This window comes from Mastomys coucha, unplaced genomic scaffold, assembly GCF_008632895.1.
Source record: "Mastomys coucha isolate ucsf_1 unplaced genomic scaffold, UCSF_Mcou_1 pScaffold7, whole genome shotgun sequence".
NCBI lineage: Eukaryota > Metazoa > Chordata > Mammalia > Rodentia > Muridae > Mastomys > Mastomys coucha.
The window spans coordinates 37,070,248-37,094,414 of record NW_022196913.1 but is presented as its reverse complement, the minus strand read 5'-3'; the positions used below and the strand labels follow the sequence as shown (position 1 = coordinate 37,094,414).

At 43.9% G+C, this 24,167-nt stretch overlaps 1 protein-coding gene, 2 long non-coding RNA genes and 1 pseudogene across 9 annotated transcripts in view; 2 read left to right on the top strand and 2 right to left on the bottom strand.

The window, feature by feature from the left end:
- Window positions 1-2,322: 2,322 nt before the first annotated feature.
- Window positions 2,323-5,825, bottom strand: LOC116081686 (annotated as a pseudogene).
- A 6,195-nt stretch (window positions 5,826-12,020) lies between these two features.
- Window positions 12,021-24,167, bottom strand: part of LOC116081688 — a 31,945-nt gene continuing 19,798 nt past the window's right edge. The window contains exon 3 of the long non-coding RNA XR_004114968.1: window positions 12,021-13,543. This is a non-coding gene — a long non-coding RNA (uncharacterized LOC116081688). The remainder of the gene's footprint in view (window positions 13,544-24,167) is intronic.
- LOC116081687 lies at window positions 13,340-14,747 on the top strand. Its single transcript, XR_004114967.1, has 2 exons — window positions 13,340-13,447; window positions 14,529-14,747. It is a non-coding gene; the product is annotated as an uncharacterized LOC116081687 (long non-coding RNA).
- Window positions 22,823-24,167, top strand: part of Serpinb1 (serpin family B member 1) — a 22,785-nt gene continuing 21,440 nt past the window's right edge. For all 7 annotated transcript variants that reach the window (XM_031358287.1, XM_031358286.1, XM_031358283.1 and 4 more), the window contains exon 1: window positions 22,823-23,841. The gene's annotated coding sequence lies outside the window, so the exon portion shown is untranslated. The remainder of the gene's footprint in view (window positions 23,842-24,167) is intronic.

Sequence of the window (24,167 nt, the reverse complement as noted above, 5' to 3'; positions counted from 1 at the left end):
ATTTGCAATTAGTATTCATCAGTTGACACATGAGTGGATTTACAGGGACACTCCACCCTGGTTTACAGAGGCTGCCATTTTCTGGGTCCTCATATGACAGGGACTTCTATCTGCACTTCAGGGCATGCTAAACTTCTAGAGAAAACTAAACATCATTCCCAGGTATGAGGGACTTAGCATTTCAATCTGGGGAAGATTCAAGGATGGAACTCCTTTGAGCTTCAGGCAGTAAAAGAACCATGAAAGACAAGCCTTCATTCTCTCCTCTCTGCCTTTTCTTGGCTCCTCTAAGTTTGAAAGCAGTTTGCAACCAGGTTATTGCCCAAATTGCAAGGGCACTCAATCCTCCTGAGAGTTTGCTGAAGCTCTCCCAAGAGACAGCCACAGAACAACGCTGGAGGAGGGCTCTACCTGGGGCTCTCACTCAGGGGACAACGGAAGAAAATGAAAGGCATGGAGACACCTTTGCCCCATGCCCTGTCCACAGACAGGTGCTGTTATAAGTACAGAAGCCTCACAAGGCATAAACAGAATCAATGCTTCTTCCTTTAGGGGGAAAAATTGAAGGAGAAGAAATTGTGGGGCATAGAAAGGTCTACGGCCAGGGTCCAAGTCTTTGTGAAGGTCCTTCAGCCAAGCCCAACTTTATGGCATGGTCTTTTATATTATGTCCCCATTATTTTCTCATAATTTCTCTTCTACACAAGTGCACAGATATGTGTGTCATACCAATATCACAGAACATGGAAGGTTAATATGATTTTCCCTGAGTAGTTCTCACTTTGGATAGTCTGTGAACTTTGCTCACTCATATTTGGTGAAACCTGGTGTTTCTGAATATCTTCTAGTGGGTGCCTTCCCTGGGGCAATTGCCAAAAGTTGGCACGTGAGGGGTATTAGCTGACCAGAGATGGGACACGGAATTTCGTGGATCCCTGTTAGGATTTAGGCCTGCAGTTCCCCTTGTATGTTCTCTATGCAGAGGAGGTGCCCTGTGCTCTTATCTCAGACAGCATCCTGCCCAGACTCCATCCAACATTAACACTGTATGACCACCTCAGAACAAGTTCTGGGGCACTAAAGGTCTCAGGGTCACAGGCTTTGGAACTTATAACAAGGACAAAGTTCAAGACCTGACACTGCTGTCTGCATAAGCAGGTGTTTTAGGCTTTGTTTTGGGGTAGTACTTGAATGCCATTATGATCTGTTCAGATCCTTTCTGTGCCTTTTCTTCATGCAGTTAGGAAGGTTCTTCTGTCAGGATGAGCATTCAGTTATTATTCAAAAATAGATGTCATCGTAGCATGGAACTTGAAAATTGAATTCAGATGCTGGAGATCATCAATATCCATACAATGCAGTACAGATGCTTCTCTGTGCTTTCCAGGACAGTATTTTTATGAATTTCAGGTCCCTGCAGGGCCAGAATAGCCTGGTTTTACACAGTCAAGCCCACACAACTATAGGACAAAGCACCATGCGGTTTCTCTTTCTGAAGAGGCTGGCCATGAAGTGGGGTTGAGTACCTTCCTTGACCTCTGCTGACAGACAGGGAAAATCCCAACACATGGACTATAGGGACAAAAGTCCAACCCATACTATAGACTTATGCACATAGTGTTTCTTTTTCACTTACAAATGCTCCAGTGAACAGTAAATGCAGAGTGTCACTCTCGTCATCATATCTACACAATGGCTGTCTTGACTTTTGTCTTCAGGGCCTTTTTCATCCTAGTGATAATGCTTTGATAGTGGTTTGAATGAAGTTGGTCCCATAGCATTCTGTAATTCAATATTTATCTTGGCTGATACATCTGTTTGGGAAGGATTAGGAAATGTGGCCTGGAGAAGAGCTGTATCCCTGGAGCTGGGTTTCCAGGTTTCAAAAGCCTAGGCTGTTGTGTTCAATGTGTGGCTGGTGACAGACCACACTAGGCCAAACAGTTTCATGTAAGATTTACTGTAAGAGAGAAGGGCAAAGGTGGTGAAGGAGTGGGAAGAGGGAGGGATCAGAGGGGTCTTCCTTCTATTTGGATAGACATAGCTGTTTGCAGGTAAAGGTGGGAGGTGAGTCACGTGGATTCTAGGAATATAGTGGTGGTTGCCTTAGCAAAAGATATGTTGGTCACTGTGTGATGTCACTGGGTTCAGAGCTGGTCCTGATACTAACACGAGCCATTCCCAATGACTCATTTCCTCTCATCCATCCACTTGTGGACTATGGGAGCTCTCAGCTGTTCCTCTCACAATACCTTTGCTGTGCAACAGTAGACTCTCAGTCTGCAAATATGAGTCTGAAGTACACATTCTCTTTTATAAATTTGCTGCCTTGGTCATGCCATCTTATTGCAGAAAAATGAAGAAAGATGTAGACCTCACTTAGTTCCTATTGCTTTAGTGGATCAAGTAGGCTGACATTTACTCATTCACAAACCAAAGCCAGTACATATTTTAGTGGCCTTTGATGTTTAGTATATACTAACATTTGGGATTGCTGAAATGTAGGTTATTTAAGGTAAAGCAAATACATAATCCTACAAACTTTGGGTACTTATGACCCCCAACAATAATAAACATGGCCAGATATCCAGTTATCAGAAGCTCCAGAAATGCAGCTTTTCTAAGATGACAGTGCTGGGTCAGGTGTTTGGGGAGCTATCTTTGACTCATGTGTTGTTATTAGTGAGTCCACATGCATACTTGAGCATGGAGCTTCTGTAAACCCACTGGTTGAATAAGTTAGACTTGGGTGAAATAATTCTGTAATCTATTCTTGGTTGCACATCAAGATTAAACATATTTTTTCATGTCTTCTCAAAGAATGCTTCCTGGTGCACAAATAACTCTTTTATGTGAGAAGAACTTTTGATCTACAACTTGCAAATCATCCTCAATTACAGTCATATTTCAGTCTGCAATATGAAAATTTTTTGAAGGTTTAATGTCTCAATGGACTATGTAAAGGTGGTGGCAGTTCTTTATGACTGACACTATATATCTGCCTGAATATTTTCTTTGCCTATTCCTCCTGCAGCAGGACATCTTCCATTATCTGGTCAAAGAAGTTTCCTTCTGAAACATACTCAGTAACTAGAGGGACACACTTTGATGTGACTAAAACCTGGAAGAGGCTAATGATGTTAAGATAGTGTAGTGAACAAGGTCAAGGTTGTGATCTACCCTCCCATACTTGTTTACCCTTTCACTGTGTCCTGGCTCTTGCAGAGGAGCCACATTGTTGGAAGATCTATGGTGGGTTTTGTCTTTGCAGCCCTTGGGAAGCAACAGACTCTTGACAGGCAAGACCTGATTCTCTTGCACAGTCTCTTGAAGCACCTAATATTCTGTGGAAGTGATGAGAGTTCCTTGTCAGAGTCTCCCTCATGTGGCAGGGCTATTTCCTCTTCTGATATGCTGCTGCAGACACATGGGGAAGCCACAGCTCCAGAATGGAGGGCACAGGCAGTAAATCTGCTCTTCTACATGGGACAATATAAAGCAGCAGCAGGCACAGAAGCACTTCTTGCCACGTTTTGTCCTGATAGTGTCAGGGAAAACAGGCCCATGCTCTCCTGAGGGCCAGATGTAGAGGAAGCCAAAGTTGGGCTTCTCAAGAGAAGCTGCCCTTCTCTTGAATGGAAGACAAGAGATAGAGGGATGTGCTGGTGATGGGAGTAGCATAGTACAAGGATCCATAGGCTTGGCTGAAGTGGGAGATGTATTCTTAAGACCCTTGTGTACCTGTTTTTGAAAATGAAATGTGTATACATCATATCACCATCTCATTTTTTAGGAATTCCAAAGTTTCCTTGGCATTTAACCCCATGCCTTAGAGCATTTCTATAATATTGTAATCTGAATATATCACATTTGCAATATTTCTTTCACATTTCATGACCCATGGATGTCTCTCAATGTCTTCAATGGAGAGCCTCATCTCTGGGGGAACTCAGTGGATCTGATGAAGTATGTTTTCAAGCTCCACAGAGACTTGAGCTGCTGGAATGTTACAGGTTCCCATGGCAATGTATTTCTTGATCTTTATTATGGTCCTTCCTCTGAAGGTATGACATCCAACAGTGATAAAATAGAGTAGCACACACTAAATAGCAGACTCCACATATCTGCCTCCTTGGCATGTTATGGCTCCCATAGTCCAAGCTCTGGGCCATAAAAACACTTATTCACACACTGCCATTTCAGTAAGGTGTTGCATTAGCACTTGATGATCAGGCCAAATTCTGCTACCTTCACATTACCTTCTCCATCTTTGAGGAAAAGCTTGGGTTTCCTGTCTCAATGGACAATGTCAATGTTGCGGTAGCACTTTATGGTTGACACTATATCTGCCTGAATAATTTTTTTTGCCTCTTCATTTTGCAGCTGGACATCCTCCATTATCAGGTCAAAGAAGTTTCCTCCTGGAGCACACTCAGTAACTCGATGGACACACTTTGATGTTACTAGAACCTGGAAGAGGCCAATGATGTTAGGATGCCGTAGTGAACATTGTCAAGATTGTGATATACCTTCCCATGATGTACCCTCTCATACTTGTTTACTCTTTCATCGGGTTTTAAGTCCTGCCTCTTCCAGAGGAGCCACATTGTTGGAAAATATATAGTGGTTTTTGTTTTGGAGCCCTCGGGAAGCAACAGAGTCTTGATAGGCAAGGCCTGATTCTCCTGTGCAGTTTCTTGAAGCACCCAATCTTCTGAGAGGGTGATGAGATTTCCTTTTTAGAGTCTTCCTCAAGGGGGCAGAGTCATTCTCTCTTCCTATATCTTAGTGCAGACACATGAGGCAGCTACAGTTCTGGAATGGAGGACACAGGCACTTTATTGGCTCTTCTTCTTGGAACAATGTGAAGTAATGGCAGGCAGAGAATCCATTCTTCTTGCAATCTTGTGTCTTGATAGTGTCAGGGAAACAGGCCCATGCTGTCCTGAGGGCAAGATGTGGATGAGGCCAAGTTGGGCTTATTGGCCTTTTCTTTACAGGAAGATCAGAGATAGAGGGGTGTGCTGGTGATGGGGGGTGCATAGGGCATGAAATCACAGGCTTGGCTGAAGTGGCAGGTCCATGCTCAAGGCCCTTGTGTACCTATTCTTTTAAAATCAAATGTGTACTCATCGGTTCACCATATTTTTTTTTTTTTTTGCTCAGATTTCAAGGTCTCATTGGCCTTAAACCCCATGCCTCAGAGAATGCCTACATTGTTTTAATCTGGATAGAAAGCATTTGCAATATTTTCTTCACACTTCATGACCCATGGATGTCTCTCAATGTCTTCAATGGAGGACCTCATTTCTGGGGGAACTCGGTGGATCTGGTGAAGTATGTTTTTAAGTTGCAAAGTTGCAGGTTCCCATGGCAATGTATTTCTTGACCTCTTTTATGGTCCTTTTTCTGAAGATGACACCCAGTGCTGATAAAATTAGAGTAGCACACCCAGACTCCACACATCTGCCTCCTTGCCATGTTATGGCTCCCATAGTCCAAGCTCTGGGCCATAAAAGCCCTTGTTCCCACACTGCCATTTCAGTAAGGTCCTTCGTCTGCACTTGATGGCCAGGCCAAAGTCTACTACCTTCACATTGCCCTCTGCATCTCTGAGGAAAAGCTAGGGTTTTGTCTCTCAATAAACAATGTCAATGTTGTGGCAGTGTACATATTTTCTTTGCCTCTTCCTCCTGCATCAGGCAACCTGCCATTATTTGGTCAAATGTGTTTCCTCTTGGAGCACACTCAGTAACTAGATGGACCTGCTTTGATGTGACTAGAACATGGAAGAGGCAACTGATATTGGGATGGTGTGGTGAACATTGTCAAGATTGTGATGCACCCTCCCATGCTTGTTTACCCTTTCACTGGTTTCTTTGACCTGCCTCTTTCAGGGAAGTCACTTTGTTGGTAGTTATATGGTAGTTTTTTTTGTCTTGGAGCCCCCGGGAAGCAACAGAGTCTTGACAGGCAAGGCCTGATTCTCTTTCTCAATCACTTGAAGTATTCAATGTTCTGAGGGGGTAATGAGAGGTCCTTGTCAGAGTCTTCCTCAGGTGGCAGGGGCATTTCTTCTTTGGAAATATTGCTGCAGACACATGGGGAAGCCACAACCCGGGTATGGAGGGCACAGGCAGTACAATGGCTCTTCATATTTCAACAATGTAAAGCAATGGAAATCATGGAAGCACTTTTAGCAGGATTCCAAGATCTCATTCAAGTTTCCCAGAGACATGAGCTTGGATGTCACAAGTCCACGAGGCAATATTTTCCTCCATCTCTTTCATGGCACTTCCTCTGATGGGGCGATATCCAACGGTGATAAAATAGAGTAGCATGCTCAGTCTGTGAAGGAATCCTACAGCTCACCAACTCCAGCACTCTGATCTGTAGGGACAAAACCACAGACCAGCCCAAAGTCTCTTAAGGAGGACACACTCATTCTTTCCAATACTGTCGCTCCTTGTGATATCAGAGCAAGAAATGGAACAAGCACAACAGAATATAAGCCACAGTGGCTGTCTCCACTTTGGGCCACTGGCACCTTTCCATTTTCTTCTAAATAAGATTAGCCTCTTTCAGTTCAGTGGTTCAGAGAGACAGATATTTACTTGTTTAACAATTACGGGCAGCAAAGTGCTTCATTGGACTTTGTAGATAGATATTGACCAGCAGTTCCTCCAAACAGGGCCATCTCTAACCTGCTGCCTAGCTAAGGTGCCAGTACTTGTCTCTCGAGTATTGCAGCTAGTAAGGGATATGGCCAGGTCTGTTACAGATGACCACAGGGCCAACTCTCCTGCCATCAATAGATATGAAGAGGGATCTCTCAATTTCCTAGCAGACAAGAGGCAGGACACTCGCACAGCACCCATACATCCAGGGCTAGCTCTACTGTGCTGCCCAGGCAAGGTCCAGGGCCTGAACTCCCAAGTGCTGTAGCAAGTGGGTGGTAGATACAGCTCTCCTGATTTAGTCACACCAGAGTCAAGTCTCATGCTTGCTGTAGGTAGTGAGGTACAAGGGCAGAGGAGGGTGTCCCTTCCTTGTCCACATCACCAAATGATCAACAGGTGACAGTACCAGCTCTCCCAAACTTGCTCTTACTGAGGGCAACACATACCCTGCTCAGGCTGGAAATGTGATTTAGGCAGTGGGGCCCCTGCTAGATTATGATGGAGAAACCAAAGGGGAAATGTTAGGCAGTGCCTGATATGCCCCATGGGAGTTTTGAGAAAAGTATGCATGTGATGTCTCTCTAGTATGAAAATATCCAGAACTTGCTGAAATATAGATTGCCCGTGTTTTGAAATCAGGTGGTCCATTGATGGTTCCAGTGGTTTGGAACCTGGTGACAAGGATACCCCAGCTGACCAGGTTTTTTTGCACAAGACAATTCTCACTTCTTCAGACACACAACTGACCAAAGACTTGCTCCTCTTATCAGGGACGTTAGTAATTTTTGGATTGATCATATGACTCAGGGAAAATAAAACCTATACCTGTTTTTTTTTTTTCAGCCCACTGGATAAAACTGACCTTCTTCCCTCCTCTGGTTCCCAGTTATGAGTGCTTGGTTGCTCTCTACTTTTAAACCAAATAGGTCACACCCAAAAGAATATCTCTACCTTTCTCCCAACCTGTCTCTAACCTGACTGGGTCCCCAACACTAGCCAGGATCATGAGACCCTGGAAAGTATTTGCCAAGCTCATTTTAGAATTGATGGGAGCTGGGAGCTGCTAGGCAATTTTGCTTATGTTGTGTGGTTGTATTTGGATCTTGGAAAAGAAATTTCAAAATTCAAAATTTAAAAACTTTGAGTATATGAATAGGTCCTAATTACTGGATATTGCTCAAAAGGTTTAAAATAGCCATGACTATGTAAGAGAAAAGTGAGCAATAGAGAAGAGACTTCTAAGGGGAATCCAGAGACACCAGGAGAGGAACAGAGAAGAAGGATGGCTGGTCCTATTTCAGTGATTACAAATGGGATCCACACTGCATGCTGTATTGGTCCTCCTCTGGGGCTCAAATAATCAGACACTTCTCCTGGACCAGCACCGTATCTGATTCTGTTAACTCCAACCCAGCCAGCCTGCTGCCAGACACTAACCCATCAGAGCCTCTTCAAGAGAGCAGAGGAGTTGTGGTCATTAAACTCCCTCAACCTTGATGAGGGAACAATAGAAGGTGACTTTGTGATGCTGCAGTGGATGCAGACAAGATACATAGCCATGAACCGTTATGTGGGGAAGGTTCATTCTAGGTTCTTTCCCAGGCCACACTGCTTAAATTCTAGCAGCTGGACCTTATAGCTCAGCTCATCCAGATAGGCACTAGCAGTTTGGCTTCAGCTTATAGGTGTGGCCATGGAACCTCTTAGTGAATAGCTCTTTGACTACTGCAGGTGGAGGAGACAAATCCCATTAATTGTACCTCATATATCATGGGACCCGGAGGGGTTGTATACTTCCTCCCCTAGGTATATGTTCAGTAGTACAAGACTGACCTGCTGTCATGTTTGTCAATAAAAAGGTGTGTGGGCCTCTGCCTGTTTAAAAAGACAACATTACCAGTAGCTTTTCCTAGGTTCCCTCTACCTTGTTGATTTGACATGTTTCGAATTCTCCCAGATCCTCAATCTACCAAGTGTAGGTGTAACCCACTGGACCAGTGGATTCCCTATAGCTTCCTACATAATATTTAATCCCAAGGCTTTTCAAAAAAGTCTGAGGCTTAAGACCCTGTGTTTTGAAACCTTTTTCTGGGAAATCTAGTCTTTTTTTCCCCCAGATATTCTAAATCCCAAATCAGCGTGGCAGGTAATTAGCCAAGTGCAACATCGATATGAAGCTAGATCCAGAGATCCCTCTGCTTCTCAACTAGGAACAGTTATGTGACTCACAGATTTGATTCAGGAACCCCAGGATGGTTCTTCCCCAAGAGTGCTACAGTCACTCATTGAGGCCATCTTGACGGGCTTGTTTTGTGTGTCAACTTGATAGAAGCTGGAGTTATTACAGAGAAAGGAGACTCCCTTGAGGAAATGACTACATGAGATCCAGCTGTAAGGCCTTTTCTCAAGTAGTGATCAGGGTTGGAGGGCCCATTGTTTGTGGTACCTCCCCTGGTCTATTAGTCCTGGGTTCTGTAGAAAAGAAAGCTGAGCAAACGAGGGGAAGCAAGCCAGTAAGCAGCACTCCTCCATGGCCTCTGCATCAGCTCCTACCCCCAAGTTCCTGCCTTGTGTGAGTTCCTGTCTTGACTTCCTTTGGTGATGAACAGCAGTTTGGAAATGGAAACTGAACAAACCATTTCCTCCCCAACTTGCTTCTTGGTCATGATGTTTTGTACAGGAATACAAAGCCTGACTAAGACAAACTGGAACCAGGAGTGGCGTATTCCTGTGACAGCCTAACCATGTTTTGTGGAGGACTGTGAAAGTATTTTGGAACTTTGAGCTAGAAGAGCCATTCAGACATTAAGAGCTCTGTGGGATGTTCTGTAGGAGCTTGGAAGATAATGTTGAGAACAGTGCAAATGATGGAGAACCAGCTTCTGAAATTTCAGAGGGAAGATTAAAAACTCTTATAAGAGCCATTGCTGTTTTGATTGTGAAGATTCTGTGGTTTTGATTAGTTGGGGATGAAGAATCAGCTGTGATTAAGAAGATACCAGAACTATTAATGCAAAAACTTGCATTACTGGGATGACCAATGCTGGTTAGCTAGAAATAAGAAATTTGCAGTGATTAAGAGACCAGCATCACTAAGGTGAAACAACGATTCCTGAGAGCACAGAAAAGCTGTGTTCCAGAGGCAGCCATGGTTGTACCTCATGTTGGCAGCCAGACTTGGTAATATATGAATCACCCAAAGGGTACTAGTTCTGAAACATGAAGGTAGCAGCTTATGCTTGACACTGTGAGAGGCCAGGAGAGGCCATTGGTGAAGGTGCAGCCTCGATGGGAATTGAAGGTCCAAGATTGAAGGGGTCATGTGCAAAAGATGAGGCTGAGCACCATGAAAAGAGCCTATGAGAAGCTATTTGTGAAAACACAGTCCACTTGCAGCAGAAGACAGTAGTGTTTTGGAGATGCCAGTACCATGAAGTTACCGAGAACAGCAGCAAGCGGTGGAATAGAAGCAACTGGATCCTAGAAGACAAGGTGTGTGATACACAGGGCAGAGCTGGAAAAGTGACCCAAGCCCTTGGAGGAGCCCATAAGTTTGTGAGTGGATCCCAGACATTGGATGGCTAGAGTTAGATTTTGCTTTTGATTGTGACTGTGCCATGATAATTTCCCTTCTTGAATTAAGAAAATATTTTAGTGGGCCTCACAGTTAAGAGACATTGAATTTTAAAAGACATTGCATATTTTAAAGGGGTTGACATTTTAATATGTAATGACTGTGGGGCTTTTAAAGTTATTTAGATCTTGGGGATGAATAAGAAAGTAAGGGTTGAGGCTTAATCGTGATGTGGTTGTTTGTCCGGTTGATGAGAGGTCAGTTGTACTGGCTGGTTTTGTGGTCAACTTGACACAAATTGGAGTTATCATAGAGCAAGGAGCCTGAGGAAATGCCTCCATGAGGTCCAGCTTTGAAGCATTTTCTCAAGTAGTGATCAAGGGTTGGAGGGCCTATTGAAAGTGGTGCCTTCCCTGGACTGGTAGAATTAGGTTCTGTAAATTAAGTTCTGTAAGAAAGCAAGCTGAGCGAGGGAGGGGAAGCAATCCAGTAAGCAGCATCCCTCCATGACCTCTGCATCAGCTTCAGTAAGCACCCCTCCATGGCCTCTGCATCAACTTCTACCTCCAAGATCTTCCCCTGTGTGAATTCCCATCTTGACTGCCTTTGGTGATGAACAGCAATGTGAAAATGTAAACTGAATAAACTCTTTCCTTCCCAACTTTTTTCTTGGTCGTGATGCTTTGTGCAGGAATACAAACCTGCTTTGTGCAGGAATACAAACCTAGACTAAGACAGCATTTGACAGCGGCTTTGCTCTACTTTGTGTTTGGATAGAATATGAGTGAAAGGCTCAATTTCTCTGATGACCTGGGCCTGCAGGTTTTTTATTCTCTTATCTGCTGGGGCTTGGGGCACTGGGCTCTACCTCTGAAGGCATGCCATAGGGTAGCTAACCATATGGTCTGCTTGGGGTCTGTAGTTTGTGAGTGGATTATTTGAAATCCCTCTCCATCTGGCTATATAGACAGAGCAGTAGTAGGAAGCCTTAATTTGCTTAGTGTCCTGGTCTTCAGCCTGGGTTGGATCTCCAACCTTTCTAAGTGGTACCTCCAGAGTGAGATCCAGAGGGCCGTAAAAGTTGTAGGAGTGATGGGACATTGATTAGTGGGTAAGTATGTATTCTCAGAAACTAAAAGGATGCCTCATTCACTGAGACTGATTCTCACCATGGTGCCTGGCTAATGTTCAGCTTCCTTTCTGGCTTCAGGAGGCTATACCAGCAGCAGCCTTGTGCATTTTCTGAGGTAAGGCCCACCTGCCTTGTTGGGAGACATTTGCCTGCTTCTGTGAAAGCCTGCCTGTCAGGCAGAGTGAAGTCAGGCCAAGGGACTACTTACTGGCAGATTTCCTAGTCTGTTGACCCATGGAAGAATAAAGGGATACACTTGAAGCTCAAGTTGACAGACTCAATGTTCTCTTCACCTTGGTGGAAGAAAGAGGGAGGAATAGGGAGGCCTCTGGATGGGTACAGATATTGAATGTACGTCAGCCATTGTCTCTGCTGGCTTGGGACTTTGTATCCCACTATACTATAAAGTATGTAAAGCCTAAGAGAAGCTCGAGGCTGCTGCAGTACTGACTGGACATCCTTCTCCATTTCTAACCTTTGTCTCTGAGTCTTCTTTTCAGCCTTTCCTATAATCCTAACACCCCCCTCAGAAGACTGCTCCACTTCAGACTAGCTGGACCTGTACACTGCCTCTGACCTTTCTAGGACAGTGAGCTCTTCTTTGCTTTGGATTCCCATCACAAGCACAGATGTCCCCATTTCAAGCTTTATTGTCTGACCCATTCCAGGAAGAGTTGGATCTTTCTTGCTTGGGTCCTGTTCTCTCCTCAAGCCAGCCTGTCTTATTTCTTTAGCCAGCTGGGAAGATGCCAAAGCCACTACATATACCATAGCCTCGCAGACATGTCTGGTCATTAGGCTCCCAAAATAACTACTTTCAGAGTCCTCTGTCTGTCACCAAGTCACTTGTGGTGGTGGTTGTTGTTGAGAAATATCCCTTGCTCTGCAGTAGTTACTCCAACTTGTCTCTTGTTTGAACAAGCACAAAAGGGTCCTTCCCTCCAACACCCTGTCCCATGGCTGTGACCGCCAGGGCAGGAGGAAAGCACTTGCTCTGCTGAGACATCTATATCTTTCCTGGAAGTTTACCCTTCTTATCCTAATGGGCACTGTTCACAGGGGCTAAGACCTGCAGTTGCCATTCTTTACGGTTGTGTCTCCCTCTCAGTCCTAACAAAGCTAAGTAAAGTACACCGGGCTGGAGCAGTTCAGGCAGTTACTTGAGACAGTAGATCTGACCCATGATGGACACAGCTGATGCTCCATGAAAGACAGATGTCCAACCACTCTGCCCCATGCACAGGAGCTCTAGACACTTTCTTGCCCAGGAGCCTATCTGGCCTGTTCCTGCTGGAGTAAGTTAGTTCGTAGTCCACTTAGGAAGTTGTGGTCCAAAAGTAACACCATATATTTAGTGGCTGGATAGACAGTTGGTTCTTTATTCAAATTTTTGAGCATTATTGGTCAGAATTTTCAGTGAAAGATATTTAATCCATTTTGATTCCTTTCAATTCACACAAGGAAAATCACATCTGTATCTGCATTGGGGTCCCCATAGGTCCCAATGTCAATTTAAGGGAAAACATTCAATTAGTATATGCCAGGATTTCTATAGAAGAATGTGTGTCTTTGGGGGAGCGCATTTAAGTATATCAGAATAAAGAGGGCATTTAGCTATCAAAATTGGGAAGAACTTTTTAAAATATGGTGCAGTTCTTTCCATAGGGATTTTCCCCTCTTCTTGGTAGATGAGCCAAACATAGCTAGAACCGGAGTGTCTAATCTGTACTCTCGAAGAGCCTAGATGGTGTGTGAGAAGAGTAGTGGAATTTAGAGCATTGCTACCAACTGCTATCCTCACTGTACATAGGCACCTCTCTCTAACTGCCTTCCTCTTTGTACGTAGAGCACCTCTTGCCAATTGCTACCTTGTCTTCCTGTAAAAACCTTAACTGGAACAAAAATTCTCTAGGTTGCACAAGAAACATCTCAGAATTGACATCTCTCTAACATCTCAGAATTGACATCTTTCAAAGACCATTCATATTAAGAGAGGGAGCAGCAGAAGATGGGAACCTTATACTTCAGGGCATAAATTGTCACAGTTCCTTAGAATGCCAGGTAAGGGTGTATCAAGTTGGATCTTGGATGTATTTTTGCAGAGATCGAAGTATCCCATGGAATCTATAAGTTCTGTCCAATTCCTAGGTACCATACCTGAAAAAAATGAGGAAAGTTCATGAAGTAAAGCATAAAGAAGGGTGGGAATCAAGGAATAAACTGTGTAAAGCACTGTCAGGAGCCATCTAGCAAAGGCTAAAGCTAGTAGGTGGCTGTCCTGGAGGTGGCCTAACTTTCTGCTTGAACTAAGACGGCTGAGCTGTGAGAGGCAATGTCCCAAAGAGACTTCATCTTAGGATTGCTTATCCTGTCATTATTGAATTAGTGTATTAATTCCTGGGCATTAGCTCACCATATTGAGTACATTTTCTGCAGATCCACATAAAGATGAACTTTCATGAATTAATGCTGTTTAGATGAATTAATTATTTTATTGAATTCCTGATTTGATCTTAGGAAGAATGGCTTTAATTGGTTTGGTAGAGATATATAATCAAGAATAGAATGCGCTCATTCCTCATATTTAGTAAAGGCTGTATAAGAAATGCAATGAGCTTTTACACTAACACCAAAAAGAGTACAAATAGCCTTGGGACAAATTTGTGATCAAGAAAAACAATTTTAGTTCATATTAACAATGAAGCCATTGGGGTGCAATATGAGGATGCAAGAACACGTGAAAAGACTTGCTTTGAGTTTATAATACTTATACAGAATAAAACACTGTTTTGATTTTAATATCAACATCCTTTTGTAACTCTCATTTGGGCAAAATTTATCTATCATGTATTTGTCTATGAAAAGGCCAGAGAAAAGAAATAAAGATGGTAGAGTTGAATTAGATAGCTTTGCTCCATCCTTCCATTCATCCATCCTACCATCTGTCCACCCATCCAAATGTATATGTCTGTCTGTTTATATGTACATCTGTAGGTATATGTGTATACATATAAGCATGCATGAACACTTGTGGAGTTGAGACAAATTGCTGGGCTAGAATGTGTGTGCATGATTGTACATGTGTCTGTGCATATTTGCCTGTATTCAAGAATTTAATTATTTTCCTTTCCTTCCTCTCTAGTTCACAAAGAGTTAACCAGCCTCGCCAGTGAAGGACTCCTGACCAACTAACCAGAGAAGGGAGCACTAGCAATGCATCCTTTAACTTTTCCCACCACCACACACCCAGTGCCCACTGTTAAACAGCAGGCATTAATTTGCCTGAAGCCATAGGTTTCTGGTCCCAGAATAACAAAGAATCAAGGAGAGTAAGAATGAATACTAAGCAACTTTTACTATTGCAAGACCAAGTTTTGCCTCCGAAGATGTTCTGCACCAACAGCTGACTTCTGGAGAGAGTGCTCTCTGGCAGGCTTCCAGGAAAGTACTATCATGCTGGAAACACTATAGGGTGTTTTTTCTCTGTTTGATCCAATCTGTCACCAACATTACTTCAGAATGTGGGTGTTGGGCACTGATGCTACAGAAATTACATTAAATAACTGCTGGTTGGGTGCACAGCTCACTGGTGGAACCCTTGCCTAGCAGCAGTCATGAGCTGAATCTCCAAAAGGAAAGGCTTGGAGTGTTAAGGAGTAACATTAGGTAGAGATGAAAAGCACACTTTAACCCAGGTACATAAGAGTTCTGCTTGCTGAAGCCCACCTGGGTACAGCAGAGAACTAGCAAGACTAAAAAAAAAAGAGAGTTCCTGGAGTAATGCACACAGAGGTAAAGAATGTCTGTCTGGGAAAACCAGGAACCTGGGCTGAGGACAGACAGGGAAACCTGGTACATGAGAACTCCAAGCTAGCCTGGATTTCAGGACAGTACAGGAACCTCACCAAGTACAGACAATGGGGTATCTTCCTACAGGAACGACACATGGAGCCACAAGCTTGACAATGTGTTACATTTTGTAACCCAAACCTGGAGCCTGAATGGCCCTTTCAGCACCCCCTTCCTTTTAGTTAAAGCTCCTTCTACCAAGAAAAATTCCTCCCCAAGTTCCTAAGTCCATATCTCAAAGGAAAGTCTGATTGATATTGTCTATCCCTTTAAGACAGATCTCTGGTCACCTAAGGATAAGCCACCAGGCTGCCCCTTTGGCCTGTCAGCTGCTGCTGTGCTTGGGGAAAGGGAGAGCCCAAGCTGCTCCTGTCTTCAGTGTCTCCATAGTTTTGACATTCCTGAACCTTTACTTGTCTCCACTGAAATATGAGCAGTCCATTGGAAAGAACACACCGATCCTGAAAGAGCAGGATTTGGAGCCATATTGTGTACACTCAAATTTAAAAATATGCATAAGTGCTGGGCATAGAGGCTGCTTTTCCTCAGAAATGCAAAGGGGCCAGTTCTGTAATGCTGTATCACTTGATTCATACAACATCACAACCACTGTTTTAAAAAAAAAACGAAAACAAAAACAAAATCAGCTATAATTTATACATTAAATTCTTATTACATTATAAGAAATAGGAGTAAGATCATTATCCTACTCATGAGCCTAAGTAATTAACCTAACCCATCCACCTCTCTGTCTGCACATTCTCTCTCTATTTCCTTCCCCATCCCTTCCATCTTTCTTTCTCCCAAACCTGTAGCTCTGGGGCTTCCTGTATCATGCTCATGACTATTCCACAGAATATGAAGAAAGCCTCAAGGTTAGTCAACTTCAGAATGATCCTCTTCTTTGACTCTCCCTGACTCCAACCATGATACTTATGACAACCAAGCCAAACTATGCTTATCTGTTTTTTTGTCTGCTAATGTGCCTTAAGTTCACACATGAGGCACATGGCACTCTGGAGAAAGCTTGGCTTATCTCCTGTTGATACAGAGCTGCCCTTTACTGAGCATCCTCATCTTGTCCTCCCCACCTTCATCCTCCCAGTCCTCACTCAGTGTAATCAGAATCTGGGGCAGGATGGGTCTAGAGAACTCTTTCCAAGCTTATCAATAAGCTTGTGTCTTCCCACATGATAGAGTTATCTGGGCACTAGGCAGCATTCCTTGAGAAGACGTGAGCAATGTCTGTGTTACCCAGATGTGGTACAAACAACAGACCACAGAATTAGTCTACCCAAGTTGAGCTTAATCAACCAGTGGGTTCACAGGAGAACCATGCTCACGTATGCATGTGGAGTCACTTAAGAAGTGGTGACTAGCCGGGCAGTGGTGGCACACGCCTTTAATCCCAGCACTCAGGAGGCAGAGGCAGATGGATTAAGGCCAGCCTGGTCTACAGAGTGAGTTCCAGGACAGCCAGGGCTACACAGAGAAACCTTGTCTCAAAAGACCAAAAAGAAAAGAAAAAGTAAAAAAGAAGTGGTGACTCATGGGCAACTCATCTCAAAATGCCCTAGCCAGCACTGGCTTCAATGTAGAAAAGCTGCATCTCTGGAGCTTCTGATAACTGGATACTAGGCCTTATGGTCATTCTTGAGGGTTATAAGCACCCCAAGTGGTTATGACTATGGAGTGAATCTCCCTTACATAAGCTGCATTTTAGCAGTCCCAAGTGTTATTACATACTAATAGCAAAGGCCACTAAAGTATCTACTGGCTTTGACTTGTAAATGAGTAAAGTCAGCAGATTTGCTCCACTAACACAGTAGTTACTAAAGTTTATATCTTCCTTACTTCTGCTGCAGTAAGACAACATGACCAAGGCAGCAAACTTATAAAAGTAAATATGTACTTCAGACTCATGTTTATAGACTGAGAGTCTAGGGTGATATAGCAAACGCATTGTGAAAAAGAACATCTGAGTGCTCACTTGGTCTACAAGAGAGAAAAAGGGAGAGATCACTGAGAATGTGCTAAGCTTTGAAACCTACAAACCCAGGCCCAGGGACACAGCTCTTCCCTAATACCACATCCTCTAATCCTTCCCAAAGAAGGAACCATGTATGAAGCACATGACCATATGGGGACCAATGTCATTCAAACCCCTACAAAGGCCCTCAGCATCATCACCAGGAAGAAAAAGGCCCTGAAGGCAAAAGTCAAGACAGCCACTGTGTGGACATGGTATGAGGGACACCCTCCATTTTCTGTTCACGTGGAGCATTTGTGAGGGAATTCTAAATGAAAAAGAAACACTATTGCATACGTCTGTGGTCTGGGTTGGGCTTTTTTCTATTTCCTTTGTTGGAACTAAAGGACTCCTATGTTCCTGTCTTGGTTTAATTTCTAGTCCATGTGTTGGGATTTTCCCTGGACCTGTCAGTCAGCAGAGGGCAAGGAAGGTACTCGACCTCACTTCATGGCCAGCCTCTTCAGAAAGAGAAACCTCAGAAGTCAGTAGACGGTGCTTTGTCCAATAGTTGTGTGGGCTTGACTGTGTAAAACCAGGCTACTCTGGCCCTGCAGGGATCTGAAATTCATAAAAATACTATCCTGGAAAGCACAGAGAAGCATCTGTACTGCATTGTATTGATATTGATGATCTACAGCATCTGAATTCAATTTTCAAGTTCCATGCTATGATGACATCTATTTTTGAATAATAACTGAATGCTCATCCTGACAGAACCTTCCTAACTGCATGAAGAAAAGGCACAAAAAAGGATCTGAACAGATCATAATGGCATTCAAATACTACCCCAAAACAAAGCCCAAAACACCTGCTTATGCAGACAGCAGTGTCAGGTCTTGAACTTTGTCCTTGTTATAAGTTCCAAAGCCTGTGACCGTGAGAACTTTAGTGCCCCAGAACTTGTTCTGAGGTGGTCATACAGTGTTAATGTTGGATGGAGTCTGGGCAGGATGCTGTCTGAGATAAGAGCACAGGGCACCTCCTCTGCATAGAGAACATACAAGGGGAACTGCAGGCCTAAATCCTAACAGGGATCCACGAAATTCCGTGTCCCATCTCTGGTCAGCTAATACCCCTCACGTGCCAACTTTTGGCAATTGCCCCAGGGAAGGCACCCACTAGAAGATATTCAGAAACACCATGGTTCACCAAATATGAGCAAAGTTCACAGACTTGTCCAAGTGAGACCTACTCAGGGAAAATCATATTAACCTTCCATGTTCTATGACATTGGTATGACACACATATCTGTGCACTTGTGTAGAAGAGAATTTATGAGGAAATAATGGGGACATAATATAAAAGACCATGCCGTAAATTTGGGCTTGGCTGAAGGACCTTCACAAAGACTTGGACCCTGGCCATAGACCTTTCTATGCCCCACAATTTCTTCTCCTTCAGTTTTTCCCCCTAAAGGAAGAAGCATTGATCCTGTTTATGCCTGGTGAGTCCTCTGTACTTATAACAGCACCTGCCTGTAGGCATGGCATGGGACAAAGGTGTCTCCATGCTTTTCATTTTGTTCTGCAGCCTCCTGAATGAGAGAGCCCCAGGTAGAGCCCAGCCTCCCTGGTGTTCTTGTGTGGCTATTTCATGCATGAGCTTTAGTAAACTACCCAGAGCAGTGCCATTGCCATTTGGACAATAACCTGGCTGCAAACTGTTTGCAAACTGAGAGGAGCCAAGAAAAGGCAAAAGAGAATGAAGGCTTCTTGTTCAGGGTTTCTTTTACACCCTTCAGCTCCCAAGAGTTCCATCCTTGAATCTTCCCCAGATTGAATTGTAAGGCCCTCACACCTGGGGAATAATGTTTAGGGACAGGCCTTGTGTAGGGAGGAAGAGAGAGATTTTGTTCATAGGCTAGGAGTTTAACATGTACTGAAGTACAGATAGACAGAAGTCCCTCTCATATGAGGACCCAGAGAATGGGAGTCTCTGTAAACCCAGAAGGGGTGTCACTGTGAATCCACTCAGTGCCACCTTCTAAGTACTAATTGCAAATGAATTTTCCCCTGGTCTCTGAGCAAAACCCAAGAGCCTAAGCCCATGACACATTAAGTTAAAAGGAGGCCTGTACAAAGCACAGCCATACCCAGAAGCAGCCTGACAGAGATTAGTATATATCCAAGCCCACAAAACTAGCCTACCATAGAAGAACTGAAGTATACTGTGCACCAAGTCAGACTCTAGAGAGAGAAAATTGTAGTTCTCTTTGAAATGGCAATGTTCTGACATCCTAAGAATATGATGTACTTGTTATATTGAAATAACATTTCAAATCATGTTAATTTTATTATGGAGTATAAGAATTCTTATGGAGTATGAGAATATCACTAAGTGCAGTTGATAATATCATGGTAATAGAGATTTGTCTAGAGACAGTGTGCAGTGTGAGCTATATGAAAGAGCACTGGGACATGCAAAGGGAGGAATAATTCATTCAGGGTATCAAAGGGGGCAGCTGGCTGCACAATGAATAGACCCAGAAACCTCATTAGTTGTGAGACCTTCATCAAGCCACTGAGTTGAACCTGCATTCCTTAGTGTGTACATTACTCATCAAAAAGGCTTGTTTGTCCTCCCTTGGAAGCTGCAGGATACATTATAATGAGCTCTTCATGGAGAACTCTTAACATAGAAGCCAGGGTATGTGTCCGAGTATATAAGTTCATACAAAAACGTAAAGGTGAAAGTGCCCAGCTCAGCCCTAAATAAGCATCCACTCCATGTCACCCCTCCCTCCCACTGATCACCCAAGTGCTGGAATTTCAGTGCAGTGCTCCTCCCCTTATCTTCAGTCTGTAACCCAGTCCTTCTTCCTGAAGATTCTCTATGTAATCCTATATGAAGGCTCAACCTGAACCTATGTCAAAAGGATTCCCAGGAACTGATCGCACCACTCTGGTGATCATGCCCTAAGTATAGTGACCTGGGTATCTTTCCACGTGTACACAATAAGGCTCTATAATTCTGTCCTTGTGGGAAACCTGGAGATTCCTCATGTCTAGAGAGGGTAATCTGCAGAACAAGCCTGGGCTGCTTAGCTGAGGCCTGCCAGATTTTACATACTCTCAGTAATATGTGAAGACCAGTTAGGAATTCATCCAGGGTGTTTCTACAGAGCAGAAGGACCCCAGTGGATAATGAAGTCTATGGATCACTCAAACAGGATCCTCTGGATATTGGAGTTGATAAGGAGACACAATGCACAGCTGCAGAATGGGGGTCGCAGCAATGGAAAAGACCTATGACCACTAAAGTGCAGAAGAACTCAGCATAGTGCAGCGCAGGCTCCGTGCTCGGGGAAGCAGCAGCCTGGAAAAGTTTCTGTTACTGCCATGAGATAAGGAATTGAGCATAGAGACCTGAATCCAAAAACATCCTGCTATGGGAGTCAGAACAACAAAATTTCATGACTTTGGAGACCAGATTCACTGGCAGTAGAACCTGGGCACATTCTAGACCCATTTTTTTCTTCTCTTAGGGAGGGAGGGATGGAGGCATGAGAGAAGGGGAGAGAATGAATGAATGAATGAATAAATGTGAATGAAGTTTTGATGTGAAATAACTGATGAGCCTGAGGTTTCATCCTAAGTCAGTGCCTTCTCTTCTCTCAGGGGCACTGCCCTCTCCCTTCATGTGAAGCACATTCTGAAAGTTACAGGAGAAGCCTCAGAGAATGGAGAAAGTCTTTCCATCTCTCTTCTTCCAAGGTCAGGAACATCCTGCCTTGATGGTTGATTGTCCTCTTCAGGGAGAAGTCTGCAGTAGAACTCATGCTGGGGTACCTATGTCTCATCAGAGGTGACTGATCCTCACCAGGTTGTTCTTCGGAGGTAGAAACCAATTAAGCAAACCCCACATTTCTATCATCCCTTGAGATACTCCCTCCTTCTACAGGCACAGCAGACCTAGGACAGCACCAGCAGCACCAGCAGCACCTCCCTTATGTATTCTTCTGAGGTCCACTCTTCCTCAGGGCCCGATGTCAGCCTCTGTCACAAGGAAGGCTAGGGCTTTCATGACCCATGCATGGGATGGGCAGAACAGCAGTTCTGGATACTTGGGGAGGGCCCAGGTAGAATTTAAGTGCACTAATTACTACCAAGCTGCCAGGATCAGTTCCATGATCACAGGACACACGTCCTTGAGGGCTTCCTTGAACCTGGTGATATCTTCACCCTGCTGTACTGAGGACTGTCCTTTGTTTCTTCAATCTTCTGAGGTCACTGTGACTGTCCTAGGTCTGTACTTGGATCTGGCATCCCATAGAGCAGAATGTGGGAGCTGTCCCATTCAGCCATGCCTGTCCTCCCTCAGACAGCAGCATCACATTCTCAGAGGCATGGAGCTGTGCATCAAGCAAAACTTTGAACACTAGAAAGGTCTCACTCGCAGATGCCATTCTGTGTGGCAGAACAGTACACCCGTGCCAGCATTCTTTCACTAGACCTTACAGAAGCTCTTTCTAGACCAAATATCTGATATTGTGTCCCCTGCAAGCCTTGACTGATGTGGTTACACCGGGCACAGAACCCAGCTTCTTTCTAGGCTCTTAGTGAATGAAGTTTCAGTATTTGCTATACTTAGTTACCATTATAAAAGAAAATGGACAGGAATGTCTCCAGATTCCTGTTTCATCTTTGTAGACAGCCTTCTGGAAAGGGAAAGAAAACTCCTAGTTCTGCTTCTTCAAGCCACCTTCATATTCTTTCCCAAGAGCATTCTTGGTGACTTTCATCCAGGTTCACCACCTGTATCATGGGCCAGGTCAACTGCAGCCTTAATACTTCCTGCCGCTTGACTGTTCAACTTGGGTGGCCATTAGGCTAGGGCCTGGGCACAGAATATGGAGAAATTATAATTTAATAGAGGACCCAAACTTGACTGATTCCCTACACACTTCCCTTAAATCCATGGGGTTATGGGTCTCCATGCGGTCTTCTTAAGGTGCTAGGGTCTAAGAAATCTGGCAGTTGCTCTGAACATCTTAGGAAAGATTGCTTTAAGATAACTATCACCCTGCTATGTAGAATGGCTGAAATGTATTCCTCCTGCCCACCTGAAACTGCTCCCTTAGGCCACAGGGCCTGCTTTCCATCTGCCACTGTCCCCGTGCCTGGTGGCTATGGGTGGTCAATGGGCTCTCCACATTTGGTAGTTGAACTGTTAAAAATGCCATGAGGAAGCCCTGTGGTAGAGGTGCACACCTTTAATTGCAGCACTTGGGAGGCAGAGGCTGATGGAAGTCTGAGTTCCTGGCCAGCCTGGTTTACTGAGGGAGTTCCAGGACAGTCAGGCCTACACAGAGAAACCTGACTTAAGAGCACCCTGCCCCAAAGTGAGAAATGTCATATGGAGATAAAGGCAGCATATCTGAGTACCTCATGTAGGGCAGTGGGGTAGTTAGTGTAAGTTAAACTACAGCTTGTGGCAGTTAGGGCCTGCCCATCCCCCAAAGTTCTGCCCACCAATCCCCTTTCTCCAAGGGGGCAGGTCTATCAGCCCCCCTTCCTTCTTCATGTTCTGCCATGGAACATTTACTGCCTGTTGAGAAACAGTGTAAAAATAAGTACAAGTCTATTGTAGGTTACTTTGCATCCATATGTCAGACACTAAAACCAACATGGGGCACCAAAGGTTTACGTGACGTGACGCATTGCTGGGGACAACGTACCATGGCAGGGACTGCCCACAGTAGGCCCAGATGGAGACATCTAAGATGCCCAGCTCCTTGTAAAAGAGGATGCTATCTGGGAGCCTGGGAAGTAGGAGACACATCCCTTCAGTGGACCCTTCATCTGAAATAAGGGATTGCCTGCAGTAGGCCAGGATGGAGACATCTCAGTAACCCCAGCAAGCTCTTTGTAAAAAACAGTTGTTCCCATTTCTCCTAACCTTAGCCCTGGACAACTGCTGTAGAGATTTCATTTGTGAGTGACTGCTTTTCAGTTGGCCTTGGTGTGCATATTTATTCTATTATATCTGACTTTCCTACTTCTTTCTCCTTCTGCTCTGCTGAATTCTGTGAAACTAGATGTTCCTTGATGATTCTTAAACAATTAAAAATTGAGGCATAAGGGCATATAGCACAGTACAGTCTGAATGGCCCAAGTGCATGCTGTGTGTCCTCATCTTGGAAACAATGCGATAACTGCACAATGGTAGTTTCAGATTAACGCTTTACTTGCAAAGAAAGTTTGAAGAAATTATTAGAAAATTAATTAGAGCCCATATTAGAGTCCCAAGAAAGGAAAAAAACAATTGAATTTCTGAAATAAGTTTTGCACAATGTTTGAGAGTGGTTTCTGGATAAACAAGTATAGAATACACAAAATTATATACAAGTAAAACTAAGTTAAAACACTGGGACTCGAGTCATTTTGTGCAATGCACAGAAGCAGAAGGCTAGCAGAACTACTGAGTTAAGGGGTAACTTGATTCTTTCTGGCCACTGCTCGGCAGCTTGGCCCATGTCACTTATCATTAGAGCGTCACAGGAAAATGCAAGTAGCTGTCCTCAGAGCTCTGAGCTCTGAAGTACAATAAATCAAAAGCTAAAGATTAAATAATGGTAAGTTTGCAATTATTATTATTTTGACCACAGGCCTGGGAATAGGGAAGCTTGAAACTTTGGGGAACAATTGTAATTCTTGATTCAATTACAATTCTTGATTCAATTGGGTTGTGGTTATTCTTTTGAATTTGATTTGGCAGTAATTATATAATGTCTTTTTTTTCTACCTGCTTTTGGAGTATCAATAAAAGACTGGGACAAGAAAAAGGCTAGTGAGCATGTAGAGAACAAGTGAGAAGCATATGAGGTGAATGTGGAGAGTAAACGGAAAGAGAGAGAGAGAGAGAGAGAGAGAGAGAGAGAGAGAGAGAGAGAGAGAGAGA